At 40.4% G+C, this 10643-nt stretch overlaps 1 non-coding gene across 1 annotated transcript; it reads right to left on the bottom strand.

The window, feature by feature from the left end:
* Positions 1-9573: 9573 nt before the first annotated feature.
* On the bottom strand, positions 9574-9680 carry LOC125913882 (U6 spliceosomal RNA). The gene has a single exon (XR_007455151.1). It is a non-coding gene; the product is annotated as a U6 spliceosomal RNA (small nuclear RNA).
* Between the last annotated feature and the right edge of the window lie 963 nt (positions 9681-10643).

The raw sequence follows: 10643 nt of genomic DNA on the forward strand, positions 1-10643 counted from the left end.
TCTTATTGTATAATAAGAATACTTATTCTTATTGTATAATAAGAATAATATTGTATAATAAGAAAGTCTGTTAAATCTTGCAGGCATGTTGTTAATTCTTTCAGTGCTCTCACTATTTGCTATATGCATCTTTCCACACATATAACCTAGTATTTTAATTGACTTGTTCAGGAGAAAGACCAGAATCTCATTCTTCTCCGTGAACCAAGAAGCTATCAGATATGTTCATTTCTAACATGGGAAACTGAGGCATAGATGGATTGACTAATTTGGGCAGGGATCCAATTCATTAAATGGTAACATTCTCTGTCCAGCAGTCTTTCCATTAGACTGACTATGGAAATCTTAGAAGGCTTGGTCTGATTCTTTGTCATTATGGAAATATGTTATAAGCTTATCCAATTAGGTTGGCTTCTAGGCAGAGCCATCACTCTGAAAGTTAGGGTGCAAGCCAGTTATGTTAAAGTGGATTTACATGGCAAAGCAAGAAATGAGCCAGCTGTCAGTGTGTCTGCCCTTCAGTCCACTTCACCATTACGAATGATGCCTTTGAGGTTTTGTTCAGTGACAGATTGGATTCCAGACAATTGTAATTCTAGCTTGAAGATTTTTTGGAAATAAGTGTTTTGAAAGATGCCAACTCAAAGTTTACTTCTGAAATATTTAATGGGTCTCTCTTTGGAGAGATGGATGTTTTGTAAGGGCCAGTGATTTTTTGCATATGCCTTAGATAGACCTCTTAAAATGGAACTTAAGTGAAACAAAACCAAAAACCCAAACATTCATTTTCATTTGGAAGTTTTACTCTGTTTTAGCACAGTACGAAAAAAAAAAAATCTTTGTTCTTTCATCATTAGATACTCCCCTCGCCCCTTCCTCTTCTTTCGGTGAGATTCTAACTGTGGGATTTAGATTGCTTAATGTGTGCCCAGGGCAAAGACTGAAAGAATTGCATTATGCAGTCATGCAGTGGTGTGGGTGGGGTGGGAATTTAAGAGAACACTAAGTTCCAAGAATTACAGTTGCCACAAACAGATCTGTAGGACCTCCCTTAGGGCTGGAGGTTCCTAAGTCCTTACTTCCTGTGAAAATTGAAGGTCAAGGATAGCCCAAATAGTGGCAGAGACAGCTGCCATTTTATGCCCATATTAGTTGTTCATTTTCCCTCTTTCAAAAAGAATCTCAGCAACAAAATTGCTCCTTTTAGTATATATCTGATTTTAATCTTGTAACAAAAATATTTTCAGAAGAGAAATTGAAAAACAGTATAAATGAACATTTCCTTCTTTTTAATTTAAAATTTTTACTATTGGAGTACAGTTGACATGTAACGTTATATCCTTTCAGATGTACAACATAGTGATTCAGCAGTTTTATACATCACTCAGGGCTCACCATGATAAGTGTAGTCCCCATACGACGTTATTACAATGTACTGACTATATTCCCTATGCTGTACTTTCCATCGTCTTCATTTATTAATTTTATAAGTGGAAGTTTGTATCTGTTAATCCCCTTCACCTATTTCACCCATACCTCTGGCAGCCACCAGTTTGTTCTCTGTATTTATGAGTGTTTCTGTCTTTGTTGTTGTTGTTAAGTAAAATTCCAAAGAGCAGTCTACTCTGTTCTTCACGGACCTTGGAATTCTTAAAAATGAAATCCTAAGCCATTATGGTACCACAATAGTAATCAGCCCTCTAAAGGCAGTTCTGAATAGGGGAAGAATGGTAATTCAGATGGAAAAGAAGAGTTAAGCCAGATAACTATCTCTGGCTAATTTTGAGCAAGGCTTTATTAGCTTACTATGGTTGGCCCCTTTGACATTTGATTTTTATCAAGCTCTATTCTTATTCCCCTGCTTTATTTACATATTGCTTAGAAATGGACAGAAATGAAATAAAAAATCACATCCATTTAGGGTGTGGGGCAGATCTGTTTTCCTTTCTTTGAACTTACCAAATCTGTGTGTGTGTGTGGAAGCAAGAAGATGGATTTTATGAAGGCTTAATGGAGCAAGTATTAGGTTTCCTGGGGTTATTGAAGGTAGTCTACTTCCAACACAGCAGTATAAACACTTTAATTTTTTTGTTGAGTTTTGTGTGACTGCTGGATCTTCTCCCCCTTCCCACAAATCTACCAAGTGCAAATGCACATGCTGACAAATGGAATGCAAACAAATGGTATGCAATGGGTACATGATGGGGGAAACGTACAGAGGGGCTCTTACAGGCCATTACAAATGGTAGCCCCCAAGTGCCAAGTTATTTATAGAGAGGAGGAGCAGTGACTTCTTAACTTAGGGCTCAAAATAAAGAAGGGTTTGTCTACAAAAAAGAATGTAATGATTCAGTTCTGTGCATTTGTTTATTGATGATCACTTTTTCCCCTTACGTCTTGACATTCCACCAAAGCAAACTGTATGATCTTCCCCTCGGGAACCAACTCAGAGCTTAGCTTTATTTACAAGCTTCATTATACTAAAGAGCAAAATGTTCTAGCTGATTGAATAGATATTACATGGCAGCCCGCTGACCTCTGTATTTAGGAGAAATATTCAACTCCTACAGAGAAGTCCTAAATGTTAACTGATTCACAGTTTTTTTCCTCCTTTATTTACTATAGAGCAAACCACTGATTTTCCTTCCTCCCTCCGTTTGTTTGTTCTTTCTTTCTTTCTTTCTTTCTTTCTTTCTTTCTTTCTTTCTTTCCCTGTTTCTCTGTTTCTCTCTTACTGTCTTTCATATGATGTTTCTCTGTTTCAGGTAAGATCCTGAAATAAACAAAGAGCTTTTGACTGATAAGCTGAGCTTCTAAATTTCGCACTTCCATTCTCTTGAAAGGCACCAAGTTCATACCACATTAGAGTTTTACCTTGACGAGGGAATATGGTAGGGTGCAAGGTAGGAGGGAGTCTAATCTACTAATCATTGAGAATGTTGTAATATCAGGTCATGTGCATGTGGGCTCCTAGGCAAATAGGGAGACAACTAAGGAACGAATTCTTTGGCTCTGGGGCTCCAGAAACTGCTAGACACATCCTGAATAGTCAGGAAACTCACCTTGGTATAGGAGACTGACGAAAAGACTTGTACCTTGGTTTGGAAGGCTGATTAATTATTATAGGAGCGGAGAAGTTTTGTGTGTAAGACTTAACTGTCTTGGATTTGAACCTGAAGAAATCTGATCTCAGATCCTGGGTAAGAGCTATAAAAACCAACAGAGTATAGTGCCATTAGTAGCCTAATAAGAAACTCTAAAGAGCAGGGAGGAGAGGAGCTGCTTTATAGAAGAGGCCATCAAAGGAAGAGCGGAGAAGTCTAACAAAAGACTCAGAGTGTGTGGAGCCTCTCTACCCCCACCCCGGGTCAACAAGAATCGGCAAAGATTGGACCTTTAGGAGTGGAGTGCCCTCACAGACTGGAGGCTAGAGTCAAAGATTACTGCAACTGTCACTATATTCCTGATGATCTCCCTGGCTCTCTAGGACTGATGTGGCCTGGGGAAGAGCTCTCAGCACACAATGGTTACTCCAACATCAAAATGTAAATTCAACATTCTACAGAAGATTTTTTTTTTTTTTTGAGGAGAAAAACCTGGATTTTTCTAAAGTCATTTTGATAGGTATTAAAATAATAGCTGAGTGTCTTTGTTTCCCACAGCAATATCACTGGAACTTTTATACCTTTCTCTGTCAAAAGCTCTTGGTTCTTTCTGCCAAACCAAGGAGTGCTAACACATTTGAATCTTGTAGCCAACATTCTAGCAGCCTGCATAATTAATCCCATATCATGGCCAGTTTTCTTTCTCTTTTTCAAATGTGTACAGAGCTCTTGGTTATTACCTGTATCCTCACTCCCGACAACGAAGTCCACGTGCAGCATGCATGCTGTTCTGCTCTCTTGGGCCTCAGGTTTCAGTAGGGAAAGACAGACATGAGAAAAGCAAATGCATGAGCACAGTTTTAGCTGGTGTTAAGTTCTATAGAGAAAACCAAGCAGAACTTTCAGTAGAGTTACTTGTTGGGGGCGGTGGTGGTGATGGGTGGTGAGCTAATTGAGACTAAGCAGTCATGGAAAGCTTCTCTGAGGAGGTAATATTTGAATTATTCCAAGTTGAAAACTCATGGATCTTTATGAATTGGATTCCTTTTTTCATAGTTCTGGACCTTTGAATTTGGCTCAATACTTTGGTTTTTCTCTGCTCTTTCTAAACTAGCCAAACCTTCTTGTGGTTGCCATATAAGCATTTAATAGGTTTGAAAATTGTGCATAGGGGAGAGTTGGTTTCTTTTTAAGAATTATAGTAAATATCTCACAGGTAGGGAAAACTGCATCTGGGTAATGGGTAATAGTTAAAAAATAGCCTCATGACTTTAAATAGCCAGACTTTAGCTATGAGCATAGTTATTTGAGAAATAGTAGATTTTTTTTTTTTTTTGCCAATGAAAAGTGACTTTGCTTTTAGGAATTTTATATATTTAGACCCATCCCAACATTGTTGGCATGGGAGTTAGGTCTTTTCGATGGCTTCCCAAAGAAGTTACCAAAAAAGTTATCTCGGTCTTTTCAGAATTTAGCGATGTGAAAAGAGAAATGATGTGGGCAATTCCTAAAAATGTTAGGTCGGAGCCTGGAGCCTGTTTCCGATTCTGTGTCTCCCTCTCTCTCTGCCCCTCCCCCGTTCATGCTCTGTCTCTCTCTGTCCCAAAAATAAATAAACGTTGAAAAAAAAAATGTTAGAGCCATAGCCTCCTCAGAAAATGTATCCCACCCAATGTCCTCATTGTTAACCCAACTTGCTTGACCTTCCTTTATGTATTTTGACCAGCTACATGGGTAATTGGATTCTGGGGCAAATGTTTCAAGGGTGATAGTTTCCACTCTATAGATTGTGAGGTATCGATGAGCCAGCCAGTGATGCCTTATCTCATTGGTAGGTACCAGTCAGGTGTTGTCCTCATGGCCCCCTTCCTGTGATGCTTCAGGAGACATCCATTAGGGAGAGGATCCAGGGGTTTAATGCCACTACAGGCTTGCCTGGAGGTCATCCTGTTCCGATCTTTCCTCCTCAAGGAATTACATAAAAATATAGCTCCAAGACAGAAAAAATTTAGAGACCCTTTTAAAGCTTATACTAACTAAAAGATAGTGTTTGAATGAGGCACTGATGTGGTCAACTGTTTGGTTCATTAATGATTCATTCCCATAGATATTTATAGGGAGGGAGCATGGGTAGGTGGGGAGACCCCAAAGCATGATGCAGGTCTGTCACCTGAAAAAGGAAAGGGGCAAGGAAGTAAGGGTTATTTAGGAAGAATTTCAGACCTCAGTGCCATTTTCAGAAAGTGTTGGATAGGTTAGTGGGGAGTTCCTGGACCAAGGTTGCCCATTAGAGGAGTCCTGCATTGAAACCACCTGCTTCTAGTTCTCTTACTGCTTTTAGTCATCCTGGGAGCAGCCGCAGGAAGCACTGCCTCAGAGTGAACAATGAACATCAAAACAGATCTGAAGGTGTGCACCTAGAGACCAACCATGCCCTCTGAGAGAGGTTTTCTTGAAGGGAGCTCTAAATGGTGCACCCAGGGGCCCCACCGCTGACATGCAGGTGTTTATCATGAACAACTCTTGGTGAGGGAGGATAAGTGAGAGGAAAACAGGTTTGTTTTTTGTTTGTTTGTGTATAAATTAGGAGTGTGGCTGCACACTTGATAAAATTGAAATACCTAAGACATCCACACGGAGACAGGTATACTAGACAGGAGTTGGGAGAAGAAATTTGGGCTGGAAAATCTAATTTTGAAGTCATCATCTTTTATAGATGCTATTTAAAGTCATGGGAATAGAAGAGAACATTTTAGGGGAGAGAATGTAGAGAAAGAAGAAAGTGTCCAAGATTGAGCTCTATGGAAGTCTAGTACTAAGAGGTCAGTACAGGAGGAGAAGCAAGGACACTGGGTAGGAGCAGCCAGAAAGGGAGTTGGAAAGCCAGGAAGGTGTGCAAGATGAGTATTACAAAAGGAAGAACGTGAGACAGTGGCATCGAATGCTGCGTTTTGGGTTAAATTAGGAGAGAATAGAAAAGTGGAGGGGAGAATTGACACTATGGACGTCTATATTTAGTGTCACAGTGAGTTCCCAGGACAGTTTGGAACAGGCTAAAGAGACAATAACAAATGAAGAAGCGGGGCAACTATGCATTTAAATCTCAAAAAATGGCCGTTTTTGGAAGCAGGGAGGTAGGGCAGTGGCTGGAAGTGGGTATGGAGACAAGAAAGTTCTTGATTTTAATGACTATAGATATTGGAAAATATTTGTCAGCCAGTGGGAATGATACTAATGGAGGGTGAGCCACAGATTTTGTAAGACAAAGGAGGGGTAGTTACTGAAGAAAAGTTGTTGAAAGAGGAGTCTGAGTCCTGAGTGCAGATAGAGGCACTGGCCTTTGCTAAGAGAAGCGGGATGGATAATCACTTGTGGTGTAATGTGTGAAACAGCGTCCTTTTCCAGGGCTCTGCAGTGCCTTGCCCCTTGACTTTCTGTTCATCCAGAGGACACTAGAAGGTAGTCTTCATTCTGTGTGGTTACATGCTCAGCTAGAGATTCTATTACCAGGAGGAAAGACAAATGGGTATTGAAGGACAACTAAGAGTCTTTGACACAAAATCTTTCATTAGAGTTATTTCTAGGTACTATACATTTTTGTTGCTATTGTGAATTATATATATTATTTATATATTAATTTATTTGTATATATGTTTAAAGTTACATTCCACAATTCTTCTCTCAAACACAGATTTTATCATACCACTTCTCTGCCTCCTTTAATTTACACAATAAGGTCCAAACCTCTAGCCTGGCAGTCAAAACCTCTGCAACCTGTCCCTGCCTACCTGATCTCCACACTCCCCATTTTACTCACTATCCCCTTGCTATGAAATCCACCTGTGAAGTTACTCAGTCCCTCCTTTCCTCCCCAGCTTTAGAACTTCTCACCCTTCCGAGGCCTGCTGAAAGGACACCTCCTCTCTGAAACCTTCCTAGATTGATAGAACTAATTTTTCTTTCATGTGGCACCATAGCCCGTACCTACTTTGATTATACTGCTTAATAAATTGTAATCTTAAATGTATCTGGAGATCTGTATGCCCAATAGAACATGACATCTACAAGTTCAGCAAGTGTTTTAGTCATCTGGTAGTAAATTCCTATTTGATTCTTAATATCAAATGCATAAAATATATTTCTGGAGAATTTTACTTTATAAGCTTATGAAGGCCATTTGATGACATTGGGCCTGCTTCTTTCACAAAAGGTGACAGTACAGCAGTTCTTTTGCATTGGACCTAACACTGTTGAGTATTTGGGTGGAAATGTAGCTGTCCCTGCACTATTACCATTTCTTCTTTGTCGCAAGAGCAGATTTTACCCAAAGACGGGCATATTTGTCAGTTAGGAAGTACTGGGTAGCGAGAGAAGGAAGGGGGCGAAATATACTTCTCTTGTTTTTTTTTTTCTTTTTTTTTTTTTTTTTAATTTTTTTTTTTTCAACGTTTATTTATTTTTGGGACAGAGAGAGACAGAGCATGAACGGGGAAGGGGCAGAGAGAGAGGGAGACACAGAATCGGAAACAGGCTCCAGGCTCCGAGCCATCAGCCCAGAGCCTGACGCGGGGCTCGAACTCACGGACCGTGAGATCGTGACCTGGCTGAAGTCGGACGCTTAACCGACTGCGCCACCCAGGCGCCCCGAAATATACTTCTCTTGAACACATGTCTCTTCTTTCCAGTTTGCCTGGCCTGGAAGGACATAAATGTGGGGTGCTGGAGTGTACACCTTAAATTTTGTTGGACTCTCTATCTCCCTCTCTTTACATTCCTAAAGTTGTATAATTATTTAGCAGTTATTATGTGCCAGCTATTTTTTTTTTTTTAATTTTGAGAGAGAGTGCAAGCAGGGGAGAGGGGTGGGGGAAGGGAGAGGGAGAGAGTGAGAGAGTGAGAGTGAGAGAGAGAGAGAGAGAGAGAATCTTAAGCAGGCTCTGTGCTCAGCATGGAGCTGGATGAAAGGCTAGATCCCATGACCCTGGGATCATGACCTGAGTCAAAATCAAGAGTCAGAAGCTCAACCGACTGAGCCACTCAGGTGCCCCCTGTGCCAGCTGCTTTAAAGTGCTATGGCTTTCTAATCTCATTTAATTCTTACAACAGTCCTGTAAGATAGGCACTGTTATTATTTCCATTGGAAATTGAGACCAAAGTGGTAAGGAGACTTTGTGCAAAGTCACACACGCAGCCTATGGCAGAGAGAGCTTTGAATCCTTTTTTGCTTGGATTTAGAAACTGAACTCTAAACACTGTGCTCTGAAAACCTGCCTAGGTTAGTTTGGTCCATGCGTATTTCTGTGAGGAAGGCTAACAGCCCCAAGATAGTGATGGAGTGGATTTAAGAGACACCCATGGTGTGTGACTTAGCAGCAGGGCTCAGGTCAAATTTCAGGAAAGATAAAGAGCTTCTTTCAGTGTTTTCCAGATTCTTCTTTCCCGTAGTCTATTTTAATGCTGTCCTGCAGCTGTCCAAAGCTCACGCAAGGTTTCTTTTTTTCAAAAGACATAATTTGCATACCACACAATTCACCCATTAAAGTGGCTTTTTAGTAGATTTAGAGGTATGCATCCATCATGGCAATCAATTTTAGAACCTATTTATTACTCCAAAAGGAAACCCATACCCCTTAGCCATCACTCACAATCTCCCTGGAGCCACAGCTCTAGGCAACCACTAATCTATTTTCTGTCTCTAGATTTGTCTATTCTGAACATTCCATATAAATGGAATCATACAATATATGGCTTTTTGTTTCTGACATCTTTTGTTCAGTGTAATTTTTTTAATTAAAAAATTTTTAATGTTTGTTTAATTTTTTTAATGTGAAATTTATTGTCAAATTGGTTTCCATACAACACCCAGTGCTCATCCCAAAAGGTGCCCTCCTCAATACCCATCACCCACCCTCCCCGCCCTCCCACCCCCCATCAACCCTCAGTTTGTTCTCAGTTTTTAAGAGTCTCTTATGCTTTGGCTCTCTCCCACTCTAACCTCTTTTTTTTTTTTCCTTCCCCTCCACCATGGGTTTCTGTTAAGTTTCTCAGGATCCACATAAGAGTGAAACCATATGGTATCTGTCTTTCTCTGCATGGCTTATTTCACTTAGCATAACACTCTCCAGTTCCGTACACATTGCTACAAAGGGCCATATTTCATTCTTTCTCACTGCCACGTAGTACTCCATTGTGTATATAAACCACAATTTCTTTATCCATTCATCAGTTGATGGACATTTAGGCTCTTTCCATAATTTGGCTATTGTTGAGAGTGCTGCTATAAACATTGGGGTACAAGTGCCCCTATGCATCAGCACTCCTGTATCCCTTGGGTAAATTCCTAGCAGTGCTATTGCTGGGTCATAGGGTAGTTCTATTTTTAATTTTTTGAGGAACCTCCACACTGTTTTCCAGAGCGGCTGCACCAGTTTGCATTCCCACCGACAGTGCAAGAGGGTTCCCGTTTCTCAAAAATATGGAACGCTTCACGAATTTGCGTGTCATCCTTGCACAGGGGCCATGCTAATCTTCTCTGTATCGTTCCAATTTTAGTATATGTGCTGCTGAAGCGAGCACAATGTTTGTTTACTTTTGAGAGAGAGAGAGAGAGAGAGAGAGAGCGAGCAAGCGAGTGGGGGAAGTACAGAGAGAGAAGGAGACACAGAATCCAAAGCAGCCTCCAGGCTCTGAGCTGTCAGCACAGAGCCCAACATGGGGCCTGAACTCACGGACCGTGAGATCATGACCTGAGCTGAAGTGGGCTGCTTAACCGATGGAGCCTCCCAGGCACTCTTCAGTGTAATGTTTTTAAGGTTCATCCATGTTGTATCATATATCGGGACTTCAGATCTTTTTGTGGCCATATAATATCCCACAGTTTGGATATACCACATTGTATTTATCTATTCATCAGTTGATGGACGCTTGGGTTGTTTTCTTTTTAGCTCTTATGAATAATGCTGATGTGAATATCACTCAAGGTTTCTTATTCCATCTGTTCAATTTTTCTACTCAGAACTTCCACTTGCTCAAATCTAAGTTCAGAGGCAGGAGAATATTAGAACACTCCAATTATCAGAATTTATACTGAGGTGTAGATGACTAATGTGCTAAGTGCACATTACAAGGGGAGTGTTAGAACTCAAATGAACTTCGAATTGGTGAAATAATTGCAGATAGTTGTTTGTGAAAATGAAGTCTTCCCAGAGTCCTTTTCTCACACCGGCTGCTGCTGCTTACTGTTTTCTCCACACCCACAAAATTCCCAAGGAGGCAGTGTAGCAGTCCCTTCTGAAAAGCTTTGGTTCTTTCAACAGTTGTGTGTTTAACCCCCCCTTCATTTTCCTCTGGTCACATTCTATTTTTCTTCTCTGTAGTGATTGTCCTGGGGCAAATAAAAAGATGTTACTCTGAATTTTGTCATTACTTATAATTGCAATATCTTCATCTCTTCCTACTCCATGATTATCACTTTCTATCTTCTAGCTCACTCATTCTAGAATCATGATTCCAAACATTTGATCCCACCCAGATCTCCAA

This window comes from Panthera uncia (genome assembly GCF_023721935.1).
Source record: "Panthera uncia isolate 11264 chromosome C1 unlocalized genomic scaffold, Puncia_PCG_1.0 HiC_scaffold_4, whole genome shotgun sequence".
NCBI classification, from domain to species: domain Eukaryota; kingdom Metazoa; phylum Chordata; class Mammalia; order Carnivora; family Felidae; genus Panthera; species Panthera uncia.